Here is a 22,778-nt window from a genome sequence, read left to right as displayed (position 1 = left end):
ATGAACATAATAAGAGTGTAGCAGATGACTACTGTCTCTTCCCAGGCCTTCTCTGAATTAACTGCTGTCAGGCTGACTGACCTGCACGTGGAGCCGCTTCCGTCCTGCTTTGCGCGCGCTCGTCTGGCAGCCATTTTTAGGTCGAGGACTACCGGTCTGCCGAAGGCAGAACCGGAAGTCGGAAGATTTAATGTTTTCTAGAGTGGCTATTTAGCCCGCCTCTCTTTTTGCTTCTCCTCCATTGGCTGGCTTCCTAAACGGAGGCCAGCCATTGGAGGAGAGAGCCGTCCCTCCAAATATGCTCCGTCTTTTTCAGATTCGGGGGCGTGTTCCTTGCTGTTCTTTCCACTTTTTAGCCACGCCCTTTTAGAACAGCAGGAACACGCCCCCGAATCCGAAAAAGTTTTGAAGCTTCGATCCGCCATTTTTTTACTGTCGTCTGCCCGTGACGATCTATCCGTTCGGCGCCGTGTTGTTGTGCTGGTGTCTGTCTCTGAGTGTATCTGACTGTACAAGCTTGACTTTGTTAGTCTCCGTGTACGTGCGCACGTGCCTCTGTGCACGCCCGTCTTTCCGCCAGTGCTTCGGTGTGAGAACGTGGGAGCCCCGCAGGACCGAGCCTCCGTCCCCATTGCCACTGCAGCTGCTGTTATGACTTGTTTTAAACTGCATCCTTAATTACGGCACCTCTCAACAAAGGTCTTTTGACGTTATTTCCCCTCCCGGGCTACAGGTGAGCTGTCGGTTACGGAAGTAAGACGCTGTAATACTCTATTTATATACTGAAGTTCCTGCACCCTTCCACCTTTCAACAAAGAAAGGGAAACACTGTTCTCATGTGCCGTGAATCTAAAAAAAAAATCTTGTAATTTCTCGGGAAATGTGTGGCACTTTTTTTTTTATTTATCTGTAAAACACGCGTTTCTTCCGGCTTCCACTGCTACAAGAAGTTTAAATACCCAGGGGTCTGGTGGACATTGCTCTACCTCGCACATTGCTGAGTCAACACCTGGGGATCATGGAGGCTTTCTGTAATTTGTAATCATTTGGTCCCACTGTCCCAGAAACTAAAATGGCTCTATTCTCATGACTATGGGAGGGACTAATCCTGGTTGCAAAACTGTTCTTCTGGAATGTGAAGTGGTGGGTCTGCCGTGCTGGTTATTTTACTGTGACACTATAAGGGTCCGCACAGCTCTCTGCAGCAGGCACTCTCGCTACTGGGCTATCTTTCCGCCCAGAGTGCACTACGCTCTGAAACAGAATGTCTTCTTGGTGCACGACGTTACATGACAAAAGTATCCATATAGGAGTCATTGGCGCCCTCCCTGTCTGCCTGCAGGAGGCCAGTTCACGCGGACGCACATCCATTCGCAGGCCTCTTGGCAGTGTGGAGGAGACAGGCTTCCCGAGTGGTGTTGTACAGTGTGACAGACGAGGTGCGCCTTACACTTACTGTCCTGAAACCAGATCCTATGCCTCCTTCCTAGTCTGAAACAATCATAAAAGCCTACCTCGAGCTTCTATGAAGTACGAATACCACAGGTGCACCAGCAGTGCAAGCGTGCGTTTCAAAAAAACACACCACAATACACACGGGCGCACCCTGCCTCAGCAGCAGTGCAAGCGTCCATCTTCTCACAAACACAAATCCCACCTCACAGGCAGGCAATTTTCTTTCTACTCACTTACATAACGTGTGGTCTTGCCCGTTTTCTTCCTTGCTTCACTTATTTACAAAGGTTTGATTCACCGTAGCCATTTCCCATGCTGCTTCTTTTCTTAGCCATTTCTGCTCCTCTTGTTTTCTTCCCCCGGTTAGCTGCATCCCTCTTAGTATTTTGTTGCTCGGTGCCCGCCCCCGCATTTAACGGCCGTCTTTGTCATTCTACTCTTCTCCACCCAGATCCCTTGCCACTTGCTTATTGACTCGTTCCATGCACAGAACGCTTTTTTGTGCCTTTTAATCATACATTTGCGAGTTTGTTTCCATATTGAACACTTCCTTTTCATACCCATTGTCTGTCGCTGCCACACTTTTTCATTACCATGTGGTTATCGTCATGCTTATTACTTTTATTTTAATTGTTTTTTTAAGGGGTTTATTTCAAGTTTCCTCCTGTTCTATTTCACATTTTCCTCCCTCGCCCCCCCCCGCCCTTCACTAAGTAGCAGTTTAACCTGTCCTATATTTTTGTAAATGCCTTGCTCTCTTCGTTGATGTGTTTCTGTCTGCCTTATTCCATGTCATTTTTACTTTATCCATGGTTTCTTATAAAATTCCACTCATCCTTTCGCACACAATTGGTGCAATTCGGTTCTTTCTGTAGTTTCTACTCTTATTTTATCAATACACTCGTTGGTGCCTCTTCTTTTTTTTGCGCTTTTAGTTTACTAGTTAGTTTAGCTGCAGTCTACTCTAACAACCCCCAACCCCCCAGGTGACTGCAGCTCGATCTCGCATTTGAGAGTGATTAAGCTATTGACATTGTAAATAACAATGCCGTTTCTGTAAATGTTTTAAAAACAAAAACATAAACAAAAATAATGTCATGAGCAATGCCAATAGCTCTAACTTTAACAATGCCGAGACCATTGCATTGTAAATGCTTGTTGGTTTAGGTTCATATTTCGTCACAGTTTTAGAAAGTAGCCCAACGCGGGCCCTCAAGGTCAGATTCTCGTTAGATTTTGAGAACGTTTTCTTTTTAAAATAATTTTATGTAATCTTTTTAAATCTATGTATACTTTTATGATTCTACTTAGGAACCGAAATAAAGTTTATTGAACTGAACTGAGAATGTCTCTGTCTTTCTAAATGATTCAAATTTGGAATGGTATGAAAATGTATCTGCGTTCTGCGGTGGCCTGATTCAAAATCTGCCTTTGTCAATGCCTGAGGCCTGCCTGTGTCACGAGGGGCGTACGTAACAAGGCCTCCTGCAGCCACTGAGGTGCAGACGACCCCCAACCCTTTCAAGGGGCCCCAAACCCTTCAGAGGGACTCGATTCCGCCCGAGACCTAAACATATGTGTGAGACCTGGCGAACCCCTTTTTTTACAGTCTGAGGCAATTATTTTTACATTACGCCACTGCTGAACTGAACTCGGGCGTCAGAAGTGAATTTCTCACTGGACGTCAGTATTTGCAGCAAGCATCTTCGGGTGTGCTTTCTTAGGCACATGGGGTTTCTCACGTTTGTGCAGACCCGATATTTCTCAGAAATATTAGATAACTGCGACCTACAGGTTTCACACAGCTTTCTGCAGTAGAGTGTGAACTTAGTAAGCTGTCGCGGATAGGGGTTGCCCACCCCTGCGCATCTCTGCGTTTTGTGTTTTTACTGAGTAGTGTGAGAAAAATTAGAATGCGTCTTGTCTGAGAGTAAACTGCAGCGACCTAAGTGCTTGGATGCTTTGTCAAACGACTTTATTTATATGCCCTTGTCATGATAAAAAAATATTCAACATTCAGAAATAATGCTGCCCAGGAGAAACCAAGCGTTCTTGAACCCTCTTGTTTAGGGTCAAGAACCCCCACGGGGCTATTGCTGTGTTTGGAATAAATAAGGTTGGTTTCAGACGCTCTATGCCGGCGCCTCCGTGTTCACCCCTTCTCTCGCCGTCACCACACCCCTCTATGCGCCCGGAGCCCCGCCCCCCTCTTTCCTCCGCCACCTTTCTTCTGCTGCTTGTGGAATGAATGAAGGAGCGCATACCAGGCCCGAGTGTAGCTGAAGCCCGCGCGCTGCCCCCGCGCCTCACAGCAGCACCAGCACCCTTCTAGGATTTCAAAGGTAAAATCCCCCTTAGGTCTCAGGTTGAGAACGGTGTGTGGGCGGAGGCGCTATGGGGGAAGTGCGCCAAGGAATTCAGTTATGTTTCTGTATTAAGCCCGCAGGCTAGACGCCTCCCGGCACATCAGGGGAGCAGGTGAAATCACTGGCTTCAAAGAGAGACCCCAGTTCTAAAGTGCTTTGAGGAACTGTAAAAAAAATGGCTGAAAAGAGGGAAGCAGAATTAGTGTGTACATTTCGATGATTATTTTGGTGTGTGGACGACATTGAGGACTCCTGCTTAAGAAGCGGATTTATCATTTTTAAGTCTCGCAGGGCTGTGTGTGTCGCGTCGCTTGCGTCCACTCCTCAGGACACTACAGTGTGCAATTATTACCGATGCTTTAAGTTACACAAAGAGCGTGCTGTGGCTCCACACAGTGCAGCATTTATCCCTCACCTCAGTGCTTTAAATGAGCAGGTACTGTCCGGTACTGAGTACCGGCACTTTTTTATTTTGAGGGGGGGGAGTACCGGCAATACATTTTCTTGGAGAGTACCAGCACTTCTCAGAAACAAGCAGGTACTCTGGTATCCGCCCTTTTATTTTTCCATTCCAAGCACTGATTCTATTGGCTGTTAGGAGCAGCATTCCACCTCATGCATGGCCACCCTGCTTCCTGCCTGCCCTGAGGACTGTCCCGCATTCCCAACGACCTCCTTTAGGAGATGCTCACTTTTGATATTCTTATAATATCCCATTCCTTAAAGATCTTCAAGTTAGTGACATCCATGACTATTTTACCCTCCTGAAGGGATGTTTCTTTGTAATTTTGTTTGTTCAATTGAGCCTTCTTGTGGCTTTTTCCCAAGCCATCAGGGTCACCATTGTGGCTAGTAGAAGTTGTGTTCTCCTTTTGCCGCCATACAATTAATGAAGAAATGTCGGCTGGACCAGCAGCTATCATTCCAGTCTGAAGGCTATTTCATATCCAGTCATTGATATTCATAAGTGTTCCCGCCCAATAATAAAGTCTGATGCCAGGAAGGGCGATCCTGCCACTATAGTGGCTTCTAGTTAGGGTCTCCAGTGCTAGTAGCTGGGAATATCTGGTTGTGGATGAAAGAGGCACGAGCTTGAATCAAGACTAGCATTTGGTCAGCAGCGGCTCTTTCGCTATGGCGGAGTACCCCCCCCCATGCCAGCAGCCTCAAAACTTGAAAAAAAACCAATAAAAAACAGGTTGATTATCATTTTATTATTCAAGTTCTAAAGACCAAGTCTTGGGGGCGGGACCATCGCGAGGTCAGTCATGAAGGGGGAGTGGTGGGCACTGCTGTCAATGCGCATGTGGGTTTGGCTGTCTGTTTTAGGATGGCCAAACTGACATGCGCACTGAGATGTCTCAAGGGAAGGAGACAGCAGGCACAGGCTCTCAGTGTCTCTGGGAGCGCAAATCCAGGGCGCTCAAGCCAATCCTGCCACTGCTTTCATCCTGGCAGCAGCAGCATGAGAGCAGCATCTGAATTGGCCGCAGGGGAGTATGGGAGCCTATGATGCAGTGGAGCCAGAGAGGAGTGGCAATGTGGCGGGCAGCAGGTAAGTTTTTTTTTTCTCGTCTTCCGTCCCCCTTGGCCTCGCACGCCCGCCACTCTGCCCTGACACCAGCTGCTACTGCATTTGATGCCATCATTCAGTACAGACAGCCATAGGTTTATGAGTGAAATTTTGGGCACCTCCAGAACTTTGGGCATCGGCACTTATTCTTTTGCAAATTAAGTAGCCTATCTCGAAAAAGAATGACCAGGCCTAGTCTTCTGCCGACAGAAATGTAAGCCTGGTGGATGGGAGTACTGCAAAGCTAACTGCAGGTTAGACAAATAGTAATGTGGCCAGTATGTTATGGACTTTAGTGCAAGGAAGGAAATGGCCCCCCGGGCCAGTGTTAGACTGGGACAAATAGGCCCGGGCACCAAAATAAAAGTGGCCCTTGTTTCAAACCAGATAGCTAAAAAAGTGGCCTATGTTAGTAAATCAGGCCAGTTTTGAATTTGTGAAGGCATGCTGCATGGGCATTTTGCAAGGTTTGGGACACTGTATGCACAGACAATGTTTGTGCTAGTATCAGGGAAATCAAGAGAAAAAATCGACCCACCTGGCCATATAACAGGCCCACAAACTGCTAAAAAAATGTCCCATTCACTGATCTGTCAGACTAGCACATTGGGCACTGCCTGAATGCCCTATAGGCAGGGCCACTGGAATTATGCGACTGTGCGGCCAGTGCGACTTTCGCATAATTATAGATTTGCCGCATTTGCCACATAATCCGTCATCTGCACACAATCTCCAGTTTTTACGAAAAACAATTGTTTCGAGCTCAAATGTGTCAAAAGTCTCTAAAAATGCAGCGTCACATGTTGATGCGCAGTGGAAGGCCCTTTGCAAAGCTGGACTGATCACCTTTCTGTTGCTTATTGCTATATTTGGGTGTTAAACTGGTACTAATGAGGTGCAACCAATGCCCATACAGTGTTTCCAAGTTTAACAAGCATTGGCATAGCCAATAGGTCTCGCCTTTGGGACCTTATGAGTGTTTAGCCATGCAACAGTTGCATAACTAAATACTTATAAGGTCCCAAAAGCGAGACCCATTGGCTATGCCAAGCGGCTGTGGGGTCGCGAAAGTGAAAGTAATCGCGGTCAAGTGCCGCGCGCGCTCCCGCGCACATGCACTATAGGTCTAGGCTGGCCTGGTAGCACTTTTTGGAGCCCTCTCAATAAGTCTCGCCAGACCAGCGCATGCGCTGGGTCAGGCGAGACCTAAAAATGATGAAATAATGTAGTACCACTATTACGAAATATGCCACGTTATACTGCATAATTTACCTTTTCTTGCTGCATACTTGACTCAGCCCTGCTGCATAATTTGGCCTTCTCTTGTCACATAATTCCAGTGGCCCTGCCTGTAGGCCAGTCTGGCCCTGCCGCTGTTTGACCTCTGAAATACAACAATAATCAGATTTCAGTAGGCCCCTCAGGCCACAGGGCGCCGATACCCTGGCACTTGTACCAATGGAAGCAATGCCCCTAAACTAAGAATAAAGACCCACACACCTGAACAGCAGCTCATCTGAAAGAGCATGACTACCACAATAGGCACACCCACATTGCACGTGCACACGTGCCTACTAAACGGTAAGTTATGTCAAAATACAGAAGGTGGCCTCTTGACTCCAGAGTGCGAGGGTCAGCGTGCGATTATCGAGGGGAGGGGGTATGTTTTAACACACTTGTGACGTAGGTCCACCTCTTCAAGGGGCTACTATTTTTAAGGCTTTTCCATGGCTCTGAGATGTCAGAAATTCTGGGGCGCCTTAATTGTCTTGTTACAGTGTTAAGATGAAAACCTTTAAGAGGACATACTTGGAAGTTCAGGAGGAGCTGAAAAATAAGGTATCAGAACGGGAATAAATACAAAACTGCATTTCTTCGAATATGCGGTTTTGTCCGGGAAAGCTTGGCCTCTAAAAATACACCCGGTAGTTTTGAGGGCTGACGCTGCCCTTTAATCACCAAGATATCTATATATCTTGCAAGTTGCAATACTCCTTGGCTGGCATCTGCAGACGTCGACGGCTTCCCGGGCCAGTGCATGCCGCGTGCCACGGGGGTAGAGAGCAGAGAAACAAGAATGAGAATACTGTAACTCATGCGGGCTGCCTCGCCAGCTCTGTCCTGTCCGTAGTAAAGACGGCCCTGAGATCTGCATCAACGTAACATGCATGTGAGTTTGGAGTCAGTGCTACTGCAAAAAGCACAAAACAACGTTTCATAGCAGGGGCGGCTCTAGGCTCATGGGGGCCCTGTGCAGGGAGCGTAGGTAGGGGGCCCCGGAAGAAGGGGTCCGGGCGAGGCGGAGCTCAGGAAGGTGTTTCTCTGGTCCTGTTGGTCATTAAGATGTCCATGTTACAAATGACAGCGCCTGACCTGCAACCCCAAGAGAAACAGGGAGACAGTAGAACGGGTGTGACGTCATGCTCACTTGTTAAATAACACGATGGAAAAACTTCGGCGCCCACCCGCTTCTCAGTTTACAGAAACCCCAAACAGGCACCCCCACTTAGATTATGTGAAAAGATGGTCGCAGTGTATACTTGCTCGCATGTTCCTCTGTTGCATCTACTTGCTCGTTGGAATTGTATGTCGGGGCAGTATTCTTTTAAAGCGATTCTTTTTATGTCCGCCATCATCATTGTAAAGCGCTACTTCACACTGAGTGTTCAGCCCTATGTAATCCCCCAAATAAATAGATAAATGGAACTTCTACAGACGGCCTTCACTTATAGAATCTATACGCCCTCGGTTCCAGAGAAAAAACAAAACAAGATATTCGCATGAGTGCAACTAATTGAAAAGTCCATCCAACTTAGCACGCCTCAGTCGTTCATGTGCCAAATCCCTGCCAGGGGCCGCCACGAATATGTATTGTATCCGATTCCTCGTGGCGGCCCCTGGGGTTTGGCGGCCCTGTGCAGGTGCACAGCTTGCACATGCCTATGGCCGGCCCTGTTCATAGTGGGAAATACGTACACCAACAAATGTGCATACACCAGTGAGGAGACACACGCACACACACGCATGCAGCAGTGTGGAAATACAGAAACGCGCAGTGCTGGAGCCACTGCAGCTTGCACCACACAGTGCCCCTACCCGCGCTGCCAATGATAGTTAAAAACACAACTCCTAACCATCACACTCTTCTTACAAGAGTGACATTGTGGACTATTTCAGGCCCTCAAAGCTATAAGAATTTCTTGGGCGACAGGTAATAGTAACTTTTAATGTATATTGAATTAATTATTAACTGTTGATGTGGTCATCTCTAGATAAGCCAAACAGCGCCACCCTGTGGTAGACTGTCACAAGCACCAGTATTGACAAATAAGTGCCGAGCACTGGAAACCACCGGCTCAAATTAAGCAGAGATGCGCACACACCACTAGTGTGCACCAGTGCATCGGCACTCACCGCTCACAAACACATACATGAAGAGTTTTTCCTTCTAGGGATGTAATTTCTGGAGGGATTTTGAAGTCTCCCTCTGCCAAGTTCCCAGATGACGTCCATACTGGACTGAGCTTCGCTAGCTGTAAGTTCTTAAAGTCACGACTTCACTTTCTGGAGGCTGAACATTGTATCGAGTCATTAGGTAGAACTCTGAAAGCTTAGCAATAGAGTCATACAATAAAATATTCTTAAAAGTCAAAGGTTTAAAACAACCATTGGCAAAGGCAATCGTTTTGTACTGTATTTTGAGTCTTCTTCAAACAGTAAAAACGTTTGCTGCAGAGAAAACAACATGGAAACAGACATTTGCTTTCTGTATATAATGCATCTATGAGAAAAAATGGTGTGATAATTCAGTGTACTTTTGATATGTAAAATAGTCTCTCGTGCATTGCAATGTAGGCAGTCCATAGGAAGCAGCTTAATATACCAAACAGACATGAGGTGAGAGAATACTACTTTTCTGGGTGGAGCCAAAGCCTGTTACTTATATCTTATAGCATTGGTAACAATAGGTCGACCTGATAGCTGCGTTGTCAAGCTAGACCCAAAAAGGACTATGATAGTTAGAAGTACCAGGGAAAGTGATCAGGACAACCTGCTTTGGTGACACTTGTCGTGGTGAGAGAAAGAGTGGATAAAATGCAGGATGCAAGTAAATGAAATAAATTGACTTAAGTGCTGGCGGACCACAACTTTCTCACAAAATCAAATAAAATGCTGTTAAAATTAGCTTTGCAGCATTCAATATAAATAACCTCTACTCAGAAGCCCAGAAAAAACATCTTGAACCAAAGAGTCCAACCTAAACCCTATCCCTCAGGTGGTATGAACCTTTGCTCCTAACTGCAGCCAAAGCAGTCACTAGAGAGGGTGTGCACACACCAAAGAATATCAACAGACTGTGATTGCATCACACAGGAGTCGCGATGGTTCACTCATCACTGGCGAGAACTGTGATAAAAGCTGAGGTTCACCACCGTCTTTAATGGTAAGTTTCTCCTCCCAGATATCCAGACAAATTAAAGAAAAGGACCATGTGACGTTTCGTGGGGACGGCATCGCTTGTTTTTGGGCAGTTTCAAAGTCATAAAATAAATTGTTGGCATTTTTATATGAAAATGAAATTTGCTTACTCTAGTGCAAAGTCCTGAGCAGTTACATGACTTGCATATGCCCTGCGGGAAAAAAAAGAACTTCACCTGATTCAATAAAAAACAGTCAACTGTATCCAAGAAGCGCCAATAATCAGTTCCAAGAGGGAACCAACTGGAATTTTCTTCTTAGCTGCGCATATATATATATATATATATATATTCACTGAAAAAAACATAGGTTTCAGGGGCGTTATAGTTAGCTGGACATTTCACTCGTACAAAACCATAGAAATTCCTCTGTTATAGTTAGTTCTACTAACTATAACTCGCGCGCCCGAAATCCACTGCTGATGATGTCACATATTACATCATTCATGACGTGGTCAGTGACATCACTGATGACATCTCAAATGACATCACTGATGACATCCCTAACTACAACGCCCCTGAAACCTATGGTTTTTTCAGTGAATTTCAAAGGTTTTTTAAATGCTAATTCCTAACTATAATGCCCCTGAAACCTACGTTTTTTCAGTGAATATATATGTATATATGAAATCGACGACATAGCTGTGGAAATTGTCAGTGCATGGAGGCATTTTTACCACTAATAAAAGGATTTCTCCTGAGACTTTGTGGAGTGCGTTTCTACGAGAGGGGCAACGAGGAGTTTGATGTTGAAACGCGGCAGCCCTTGCCGCGAGAAATGCACCACCCCGTGATGGCTGGGGGCCGCGGGGCTCGGTATCTACCTGGCCTCGTATGCGGAACATCGTCTGTGGATTTATGATGCACCTGTGCACTGAGGTCCATCATGGACTTTTGATATTATTCTTACAGCGATAACGAAATGCTCTCATACAGAGTTAAAACTTTACACACACCACAAGATCCAGAATTCTTTGCCCATCTGAGGGCGTGGTATTGACTTTTAAATAGAGGGTGTGTCCAATATGCATCATGTCTGTCGAGCCTCTGAGGAAGAAGCACTGAGGCTTCGAAACGCGTCGGGCGAAATCGACGACATAGCTGTGGAAATTGTCAGTGCATGGAGGCATTTTTACCACTAATAAAAGGATTTCTCCTGAGACTTTGTGGAGTGCGTTTCTACAAGAGGGGCAACGAGGAGTTTGATATATATATATATATATATATATATATATATATATATATATATATATATATATATATATATATATATATATATATTCACTGAAAAAACCATAGGTTTCACACATGTTATAGTTAGCGGAAATTTTACTGATAAAAAACCAATGAAATTCCCCCGTTATAGTTAGTGCAGGCAACTATAACTCACGCGACCGCAATCCTCTGCTGATGCTAATACTGTATTTAGACACTTATTTGCCCATGTCTTCTTCCATAAATTTTTAGCTATACATATATTACAAATATTTTTTTTTCATAAAGACACATATGTCATCAGCAGAAGATTGCGGTCGCGTGAGTTATAGTTGCCTGCACTAACTATAACGGGGGAATTTCATTGGTTTTTTATCAGTAAAATTTCCGCTAACTATAACATGTGTGAAACCTATGGTTTTTTCAGTGAATTTGTACGGTTTTTTAAATGCTAAGTTCCTTTACGCCATTCGTGGCGTGCGCGCCCACTTAACGCAGTTCGTTCCGTGCGCGCACGGTGCGCTTTGCGCACCGTGCGCGCACAGTGAGCACGCGGTGCGCTTCGCGCACCGCGCGCCCACTTTACGCAGTTAGTGCCGTGCACGCACGGTGGGCACGCAGTGCGCTACGCGCACCGCGTGCCCACGTTACGCTAGATGGGCCATGTACGCACGATGCGCTTCGCGCACCGTGCGCACATGGAGGACATATGATGCACTTCGTTTTGAAATATAATATTTTAATTTTTCACACCTGTTATAAGCCATGAACAAATGGTGCCCTTCGGGCACCATTTGCACACGGGGTGGGGAGAGTGTGGATAATTTTTTTTTTTAAATATTTTTTTACCGTACGCGTACGGTAAGCGTAATCGTCGAAATTAGCGAAAAAATAAAAATTCAGTTTTTGGCCTTGGGGGATCTTTGGGGACTCCGTCAACATGGCTAGGTGTTTTGGAGCTGTCCAAACAGCCCCTTTACATGTTTTTGTGCTTTGTATTTTAATCCACACTCTCAGTGCGAGAGAGAAAATGGCGGCCGCCGCTTCCTGGTTTCGGCCGATTCGAATGTTTACTAAGATCTAAGAGCCAATCAGAATCGGGTTCGCGCACGCCACCGTACGCGTACGGTAAGCGTACCGTAAGCGCACCGTAAGCTGGCTCAGATATATATATTGATTTAAAGGCTATTTTCTCAGAATCTACTGAACAGATTTACACCAAACCTACAAAAGGCACTTCCTTGACCTGAGGACTACCTCTCTGCCAAATTTCTAGTAATTCTGTTCAGCCGTTCGGGCTGTAGCTGTGTCTAAAAGTCCTATGGAAAAATGCATGGGAAAAACGCGTTTTGGGACCCCCCTTTTATCTCAGCCCCCGCTTGACGAATCCCCCCGAGACTTTCAGGGTAGGAGCGGAGCATAGCGCCCCACCTATTTTGAAAAATTTGCGAGGATTCGTCGACCGGCGCCAAAGTTATTCAAAATAGAATGTTGCGGATTTCCTATGGAAACGTGGTCCTAACTATAACTACCTACTGGCGACCGCCAGTAGGTAATATATATATATATACATATATTTTCAAGCATTTATACCTTTATGGCCACCGGAATTTAGACATGGGTGCATGCCTGTGAAGAGGAAGACACTGGAACAGAGTAAAACTTGTTGGGTTGGACTTTGAAACATGAAGCTGCAGACTCATACATACTTGAGGAAAGGAGAGATGAAGAGAAGTAGACTTGGAGAGGGTTTGGCAGAGAATAACCCTAGAACAACAGCAGAACTACCAAACACTGGGACAGGGAAATATTTTCAGGCAAGAAATTGGCCAGCGATACACCTGACTCAGCAAAGACCCTGAGCCGCATCCGGAATGGTCATATGGACATCCACAAGCCATCACCGGCATAGAGTTCTCTGCTGGGACTCTCTCAACCACAAACAGCACTCCATTACCCCCCACGGATTAGGTAGAGGTCTGTAAGACTTAAACATGCCCTCTGCAATGACCCGCTGGGCAAGCCATCAATATTGAATGAGATAGACCAAGCTCGTATAGTTTAGCAAGATTCCCCACAACTCATTGGAGGGGTAACCACAGACTACATCCCCTACACACGAAAGGCTGGATGAGGCACAGCCAAGGAGGCTTCTATTGAAAAAACCTACAAACCGCACACCATTGACTGCACTTCAAGAGACATCCAACAAAATGGGGCCAAAGACATGGAGAATGCCACATGATACATACCATGCTTGCTAGACATTCGACTCCGGGATGAAAGATCCACAAAAAGGCAAAAAAGAGGGTTGCAGGGACAGGGAATGTGAAAATAAATATCCTAGTTGAGTTCAATATTGGCCATTCAGAGTGAATGCTGGGAGGTCTGTAGTGAGTTTGAACACACAGTGGTTTGCACCCTTTGAGCCCAGTCAAGCCCATCATTCTGCTCCACATCTAGATTTCATGGTAACCCAGTGGGCCACTGATCATCAAATGTTACTGGTTTGCGCCTAATTTGATGGAGATCATAGACACATTTCACCAGTCACTGCCCCAAGTATGAACAAAGAGCCAACTCCTGTTATGAGAAGATCTCCTCCCGCCTCACTCACTTCACACAGAGATGGCAGTAAGGCATCATGGGAAAATCTGTATCCTAGCAACAAGACATGTGCAAACTCGATAAAATGAATAAGAAAACCATAGCTGGGAAGTTGTTGGCTTTGGGCCAGATGTGCCCTACGCAGGAATGTTGTTGGTGGGGACCACTGGGACGTTGGGGCAAAAGGGGTGTTTCAAGAATTCCGAAATAAAAGATGCAATAGTGACACATATAGTGAAAAACTCGGAGTAATGTCTTTTTGATGAGGTGTTTCTTTAAGGTAACAGAGCACGTGTTAGGCTGTGACGTCACCAGAGAATGCAATCTCACTAGTAAAACTACTACGAAATGTGTTAACTTGTAAAGCTTTGGTAACGCTTGCAACCTTTAGTCTCACCAATAACACTTTATCTAAATGATTTGAATAAAATTTGAATGAAAATGGAGTGTAAATGGTTCCTTGATGTGCAATTTTCTTTTTCGCACGGCAGCAGAAAGAGTATTTCCATATGGGGCACCAACCTTGTTTAAAAAGAGGAAATGCCTAATCTAAAGAGCTCTTAAAAGCCTTTCATCCCAGCAATGCAAAAAAAAAAAGAAACCAAGAGTTATAGCTGCTGCTGCTCCAAAGAAGGCCCTAAATTAGGACCATGTGCCTTTAAAAGGCGTTCTGCCTGTTTCTATTTAGGCAGGCTGGTGCTTTAAAGAGGCAAGCGCCCCTCACGAAATCACACAGCAGGGGTGTCGTCCACCCCCCCCCCACCCCGCTTTAGCAGCTGTTTGGGGAGGGGGGGGGGGTGGTACAGGTTTCTTCTGTCTGCAACTGGAAGCCAAAAGCTCATAATTAACTCTATCAGGAAGAATGAAATGTGAGAGAAAAGGGAAAGAATGATGAAAGGAAGAAAAAGTAAAAGGAAGGAAGGATGAAAGAAAGGTAGGAGGATGAATGAGTAGGTGGATGGGTGGAAAAAAAGATGGGTGAATGGGTGGCAGAGTAAATGGAAAACTGAGCCAATGGATGGGCAGAAGGGCCAGTTGTGACTGAAAGGCTTTATTGATGGATGGATAAGTCAAAGGATGGATATATGGGTGGATGGATACATGTATGGATGCATGCATAGACCAAGGATGTGTGAACGGATGGATGGATGGATGAAATGGCCGATGGATGGTGAAAGATTGAATTATAGATGAAAGAATGAATTGATAACTGAATGTAAAAGTGAATTGATGGACATCAGTGGCTGGACTGAACTGTGAAAGCATGAATGGATAGATGCTTGGATGGAAGAAATGAGAGCTCTTGCAGGGAGGGTTCGCCCCACATGCTTCGCTTGCTTTGCTCACTTGGTGCCTCAGAGCTTTGGTTCAAAGTGGGGGTATTTTAATGTCTTGGCTACTACCTTGTCACACAGCATGTGTTTTCCTCTGCTCATACACTCAAAGCCACATTGAGAAAGGAAGATGAATTTTGCAATCACTTTTTTAATGGTGATTTATGTTATATTGTGTGGGAGAAATGTTTATTTCAGGTTTGTCCGAGCATCAAATATTCAGGAAACACAGACTAGTCACATTCACCTTATCTTTTGGGTCCAAGTCTAATTTATTGCTGTAATTATTTAATTAATAAGAGCTGCTTGACATTATGGCCGGAAATGACAAACGCAAAGACAGTGTTACGTGTGATAAATAGTGTGAGAGGCACAAACTGGTGCAACATACAGACAGGATACATAGTACCGTATTTTAATTTCAGTATACCCAGTATAAGGGGACTTGGAATGAAAGTGTCAGTTGTGTGTGATTGAAAAAGTACTCCAACATAGGGGGACAAGGAAACCAGAGGGGCCGACTTGTGAAGTTCGCAGGGCAACCCCCCAGAAGACACCGAAGCATGCTTTCTAAATAAGTGGGAACAGGAGCCGGGCAGCACTTTAAAGTAGTGCTCTGATACCTTCTAGGATCATGTTCGCGTTATATAAAACTCTGAATAAATAAATGCAACTGGCACATGGTGAACATGACAGGTGGCTAAGCCCCCCCCCCCCACTAGCCCCTGAGGACGGGGAGCCTGGGCCCCCGTCCTTGGCATCATGGGAGATACAGGGCCCTGTGTTCCACCTCTAGTCCAACACAAGGGCAATGCTTAATTTGTTAAAAAAATAAGGAGGAATATCATGATTGCTGAATACCAAGACTGAGTAATCTTGTTCCGCCTCGTGCCTCTTTCTTCCACCACCATACACTCGCTGCCCTTTTATTTCACTCTTTCAACAAGTTATTTTTTATCCCTGCGATCTCCCTTTGTCACTGTTTGCCATCCTTTCTCTTCCTGCTCCTATCCTCCCTTTGTTTTTTCTTTCTTGCTCTGTTTCTAAGTATGTTGAGGAAAAATAAGTGCCGGTCCCCAAACATAGGTGCCTGTGGGCCCCACCTGAAACCACTGGCTCAAACTGAGCACTGCACAATGCACGAAAGTCTGAAATTGAGAGTGAGAAAAGAAAAGAAAAAAAAATCTGAGCAAAAAGTGCAAATTGCACCAAAATAAGACTATAAGATGCTAAAAAAAATGCACGTGAAGGCTTCGAGCGACCATGTTGGAGGTTCATGTGTTTCTGAACTCGGACTGCCCTTGGCCCAGAGGGAGTTATTCCCTCCCCCATCCGATGATGTTAAGAACAGCCTTGAGAGTGAGAGAGAGAGAGCACTCATGCCTGGGGTATATGTCCTTAGTGCAGCTCAAGTCAGGGCTATAAATGGGAAGGAAACAGTGGGGGGTCTGTAAAAGTGGCATGGACTAGGTAATTAAGGGTGTGGCTAAAACACATAAAACACAAAGTAGATTTCTGTGATTCCCATGGTGTGCCACCCGACCTGTATTTTAATTCCTTGCTGAGCTTTCTGTTATTGCATCCCGATATATAACACAACAACCGACACATACAAACCAGCCAGGAGGACTATTAGCTTTGTCAGTGGTTGTTAGCTGTGTAAAATGAACAAGCAACAACAATGATTTTGTTGTAAATATTGAATATTGAAATTGTAAGAGTCTTGAATTAAACTTTACTGTGGCCTGCGTTTGAGATAGTGGTCAGGAGAGTGTCTTAGCCACCCCCGATTATGTTCACTCTCTGATAGACATGAACACCTTTTTTCTCTTCACATCTGCATATATTAAACCTCATCTCTTTCCTCTTCAACACCCTCTTTTCACACTCTGCTAAATGCACTTCCTTGCACCTCCTTCACTTCACCACTACCCAAATACATAACTCACCCACTCACCTGTGGGTGGTGCATTTTCTTTTTGCTTTGTCAATATTTTGACAACTGTGTACCTTTTTCACAAACATTTGCACAGAATCACATGGAATACATAACCACTGCACTGTGCAATTTGCAGAGAGGCCAATGACTGGATGGCCACGTATTCTGAACACCTTTTTGACACATTGACAGGCACTGTGAGAAACTCTCCCTGCCTCATCTGGAACTCCAGAGATCTCAGTCTTGGCCCTTTATAATCACCTGAAGAGCACTCACTTCAAAGTTGCTGCAGGAAAAAACACAGAAGCCTGGAAATAACTACCACTGTTAGGGAATGCAAGACTAAATAAAATTTGTGAACAATAAACTGGAATTAAATAGCTGATGTGTTACATTAACGTTTTTTACATTCATGGTTCAGAAAAAGATCAGTGTTTGCAGTTGCAGTTAAGGACATAAATATAGGGTCCGCACGGACCCGTTTCATTCTCCGCTTTAATTACTACAGGGCTCAAGAACCTGAGGGTTCCGGCCTATACGTACAGCCCTCCTTGCAGTGGTTAGAAGGACCCATTGCTCCCGAATTATGGGGGTCATTAGGATGGCAGACGGACTGGAGTCCGTCCTCCATCCTGGTGGAGACAGGGACCGTCCGCTATACATGCGGCGGTCACGCACACCAGGATGCGACCACCACCATGGCGGTCACATTCTACCATTTAACATTGCAGCGGGTGCTGCTGACTGCCAAAAAGGCAGGATGTGCATTTCACTGCACTATGTGGCAGGTACCCCCCAGTGCACCCACACCTCCCCCAACACAAGGGGGGCCCGCAACTAATCCCCACCAGCATTTCCATGACGGTACCACCGCCATGGAAAGGCCGCTGAAGACAGCATCCTGATATGGTAGACGGTGCCTGCTCGGCAGCTCCACCATTTTGGGCTATCTGGTCTGTCCGCCAGGCAATCTGTGAGATTGCTGGTGGCGATCCCGTGGCGGGCAGTCTTTGCGTCCGCCACGGTCCAAGCGCGATTCCCTCCGCCATCGTAATGTGGTGGGGGGAAAATCACAGTCCGATTGCGGAAGGACCGCCACTGCATGTATGGCGGTGACGGGCCTTCCGCAATCATAATCGGCCCCTATGTCTGAGATTTACTGCCCAATCAGGAGGCTAGAGTTCCGCTACGTTTGTTTACATTTGGGTCCATGCCACCTGTACTCCTGCAATGTAGCCATTCAGCTGCCAATAACCTGCTCTCAGAAGACCACCTGCAGAGGCCACTGCACTGTAGCGTTGCGCCTGTGATGCAACAGGTGCACCGGGGATGTGTTATTACAGTCACAACTATAGGGGTGCTCAATGTTGTCCCCTGTGTATTTCTGTAATAGTGGTTGGTTCCGCCCCACGTGGTGATTGTTAATAAATATAACCCCGGCTGAGGTGAGGTCATTGAAGTTGCCTGGGGCCGGGGGCTATGCACAAGAATTGTGTACCTATGTTGATTGCTGCGTTGTGAGGCCCCGGGCTTTGCTCGCACCCTGCGGCCCTGTGAGGTATCCCCAGCAATCACCGACACAACTGCCACGTGGCAGCCAAGCATTGCGATTAATGGCTAGAGTTTTGATTTCCAAGCTCTTTACAGGTGGTTGTAAAGTCCTAATTATTAACAGCTAAATGTGCCGACACATACCGTAAAGCTGAGCAGCTCAACCTTTGAGAGTTATTAAAAGCTGTCTGTTTAGCAGAGGGTGGCGATCTGCCATGATAACAGTACAGCATGAGCTTGTATGCTCGCCATTAGGAACCACAAATGGGGTTTTTCTGCTGATACGGGACAAACAGGCCTAATCAATTACAATATGTGCTCTGCACCTTGTACTTAGGTAATGAACCGTGCAGACATTGGCATGGTTTATTTTTTAGTGTGGCCTTATAAGCTGCCTGCTATTTGGGTAGGCTTAGCCAGAGCTTTCCTTTAGTGAACACCACATCTACTGATTGACTTGCAGGTCTATTTAAATTTTGTTCCAATGATCGACTCTATTTGGCGTTTTTATTGGGTCAGCTGTATGAGTGGATCCACAAATGCATTCCTCTGGCACTCTTGAAGTTTTGAATACCAGATACATGGCTTTTATTAATGGTGGGTGGCTGGGCAACTAGTGTGCCTGTGGACAACCAACCCCACCGCACACAGCATTTGGCTGTGGCTGCGGGGTGGTTGGTCAGCCAACCCCCCACAACAATCAATCTTTGACCCTGCGGCCAACCCCACACAGGCATCCAACCCCATGTGCGCCACGTAACATCTGAGCAGCCAGCCCTATGCCCTGCACAGTCTTCTGTAACACGAAAATATTAAAAAAGTGATTCTATTGGCTTTATCAAGAGGTGAGAATATCAATTTATATATCAATATAATGCAGATCTATCATCTTTCTCCAAAAATCACCAATAATTTTAATCAATTATATCAATAATTCACACAATATAATGTTTTTTAACATTGATTACTAAAAAAGAGTTTAATAATACATTTTATTTAAAACATGTCCCTTCCAGCACAAAAACAATCCTGCTGACAAAGCAGGCACCCTTGTAACATAGTGCAAGGGTGCCTGCATTGGTGCCAGGCAGCACATTGCGCTCCAGCACTGGCAAATGACGGGAATGCCCCGTATTATGTTAAATACTGCGCATTCCTGCTCTTTCCCTATCACGCAGTGCAGCAAGGTGACTTGCTGGGCTGCGTTATAGTTTCATTAGCATGCCCCTAACTATTAAACCGGTCCAGGAATGGACAACTTCCTGCACAAAGACAACCCCCTGAGGCATTTTCCTCTTTCTATGTGTGCTGCAGAATGCAGCACACATAGACAGAGGAAGTAACGAGGAAAAATGAAGATATTTCTCCTCATTACACCTTCCCGAGGGAGGTGCAGCATTTTGACGCATTCCCAAGTTTACCAATGTTGGTAAATCTGGGATTGCACCCAAATCCATTGGTAGATGCGTGGGAATAGCCATGCTCCACCCATGGAATGCCTTACCGGGGTAGAGTAATGCAACACAGCGATTTGCACAGCATTGCGTTAGTCTAGATTTATTAGGCCATGCAGGGTGGCCATGCAGATGGGCTTGCAAGGCTCGATAAATCTAATTAAAGAGTTACACAGCTCTTGCGCTCCTATAGAATGATGGAGTATTATGTGGTGATGCTGATTAGGCTTTGCCATGCAACACTCTCACAATACCCTAAAGATGGTCCTTGTATTCACAATAATAAATCCATAGCTCAGTCCTGGTCGAGTGGCAAGGAGCAGGCAGGCTTTACTAGAGGAACACGTGTTAAGCAACTCAGAGCACCAACATGGACTATAAGTAATTTACACGACTCAAAAGAAATCCGACACCAATTTATAAAAATAAAACAGATTTTTATCTTAATTTAGACACCAAAATGAACGAGATCAGATACATGTACCTGGAGTTACGAATTTGAGAAGAAAACATAAATCACAGCAATTCACTACTGGAGAACGTTGCAATCAATGGGAAAAAGTGATATTGACAATCGGTTACATGTAGGTCAAGTTGCGTGGAACCCTAGGAGGGCAAAGGTGCTGCGAATCCCATGACCAAGCCACGACAGTCAGTTCAAATTTACCTGGATCGAGAAGCCTGGGTGCAGAGTTGTCCTGGCTGTTCTTGGTGCTGAAGCAGAAGCCACGGGTAAGCTGGGTTTACCGCTTACACAATGCTGGTGGGGAACAGGGTGCAAAAAGTCAATAAAGAAGCCACTCCTCATGTAAGAGGCGGGTTTTGCGGAGTTCCCTCGAGGTGCAGCAACAAGTAAAGGGGGTGGTTGCTGGACTGGCAACCAACAATTCTTGGCAGTGGTAACCACAGTAGAAAGTTAATTTGATGTCTGGAGGTCTTGGGGAACACGGAAGCCACCTGAAACATTGAGGAGGTCAGGACTACGTTTTCCATAATGCACTGGACCATCTACTTTTGAGTGATCCCTCAGAGGGCCCGATGACCAGCGATTCTTCAGTTCCAGTATGTTGTTTTTACTTGCAGTTGCAGAGGACTAGTGCCACTAGTCCAGGGCATCTGGTGATACCTTTGGCTCTTAAATGGTACCCCTGTCTGGAGGAACCAAGCTTTGGTCCAGGATGAGCCGCATTCATGCAGGTCCAGGAAGGTTGTCACAGGTGCCGAGTATCACGCCTTTGGTTTGTGCAGCATAAACAAGTCTCTCCTTTTGTCCTTGTTGCAAGTCAGATCAGAACTGAGGTTCTGGTGTGAGGGGTCACCCTTAAATCCTAGATTTATGGGTGTTAGGAGTGTGGGTGCAGGCGGGCAATGGGCTACTAGCCCCAGTAGAAAATCTGCCCCTGAGGTGACTGCATCCAGGTATGTAGGTCCCCCTTTATACCAAGAACCCACTATTCTACCACTTTTAAAAAAATGGCAGAAGTCTTAGCAGTGCAGACCAGGTAGCCCACCCTAGAGGTTTGGCTAGCCTTCTGGTAGTGTACACCTCCTGAATACCAAATTTTCTTTCCTGCCTGAGTGCAAATGTGCCTGGGGCAGGGAAGGGCTGTTTACTCCTTTTGGAGGCAGCCTGGTTGCATATCACAGGCGGCGCAGCCATTGAAGCTCACCAGCTTGATGTGCGATTTCGCTAGCCAGCCTGTCAAGGACAGAGGTGTGACCATGTCCAGCTATTGTTTCTGACTCCTGGCAGAGTTCACACCTCCTGGCAGGGGGTCAGATTCATGTCTTGGTGGCAGCAAGCACAGGCTGGCAACCAGAGCACAGGAAAGGCTGGGGCAACCAGGTAGGCAACCTCTAAGGTAGCCACCTGTATGCATGCCACATTATCCTTGGCAGGAGATTTGTGTCAGGGGTGATGAGGCATATTGTTTGATACCAAACACAACATATTTAGGTGGTATCATAATGGAGCTGCCAACCTCAGGTTGGCACTGGTGCTAGCCCATGTTATCCTATGGACTGTCTATCCCTTATAGTGTCCTTTAATGGTAAAGGCCACCTAAGAGACATATAAGTTTGTACTTACATATCCCCACCTTTAATATAATGCACCCTGCTTCCTGGGCTTAGGAGGCCTTCATTAGGAGTGTCTGGCATATATCAAAAATCGTGCAATGAGTTTGCCACACATGGTGAGGGCAAAGTCGAGTTCGCACAGTTTGCACTGCTCCTGCAATCTGCAATGGCAGGCCTGCTATCAGTAGTTTACTTGGATAACTCAGGTGGCGCAAACAGTTCAACACGCATGCCTGGGGTCCACTGGTACCATATGCTAGGGACTTATAAGGGGGCGACAGTCCTTTGCCAATTGGTCTTACCAATTCACACATATCAGTTTTAGGGAGAAAGCACTGACATTGGGACTCGAACAGCAGGCTCCAGGGTCATTACCATCAGCACTAGGGCAAAATGTGTGGGGAGGAGTTGACCATACTAAAAGGGCACTTTCCTACAGCCCCATTGTGTGGCACATGTTTAATAAATAAGCCCCTGTGCGTGCTGGTAGCCAGGAGAGACATGTTTACTTCCCTTGATTCTAGCTCTCACTGATAGAACACGGTGCCCGCCTGCCATCCTGCCTCACAGTCTCTGAAGGAAGGCAGGCTACTGATGCTGCGCAGGAGACTGTGATATTCCTTATGGCCCTTAGTAACTTCCTAAAGATGGCCACAGACATACTTTTCTAAACACAAGTGCTTTTGGGCATCCTTACACAGCTGTACCACCTGAGTCATCTTGAGAA

General features: G+C 45.9%; 1 protein-coding gene across 1 annotated transcript in view; it reads right to left on the bottom strand.

Annotated features, from left to right (window-relative positions):
• The window catches only part of SLC16A10 (solute carrier family 16 member 10), a 369,749-nt gene that overhangs the window by 154,772 nt on the left and 192,199 nt on the right, over positions 1-22,778 (bottom strand). The gene's annotated exons all lie outside the window — the stretch shown is intronic.

This window comes from Triturus cristatus, chromosome 6 (assembly GCF_964204655.1).
Source record: "Triturus cristatus chromosome 6, aTriCri1.1, whole genome shotgun sequence".
NCBI classification, from domain to species: domain Eukaryota; kingdom Metazoa; phylum Chordata; class Amphibia; order Caudata; family Salamandridae; genus Triturus; species Triturus cristatus.
The sequence above is the reverse complement of the archived record's forward strand: the minus strand, read 5'-3'. Positions and strand labels throughout refer to the sequence as shown.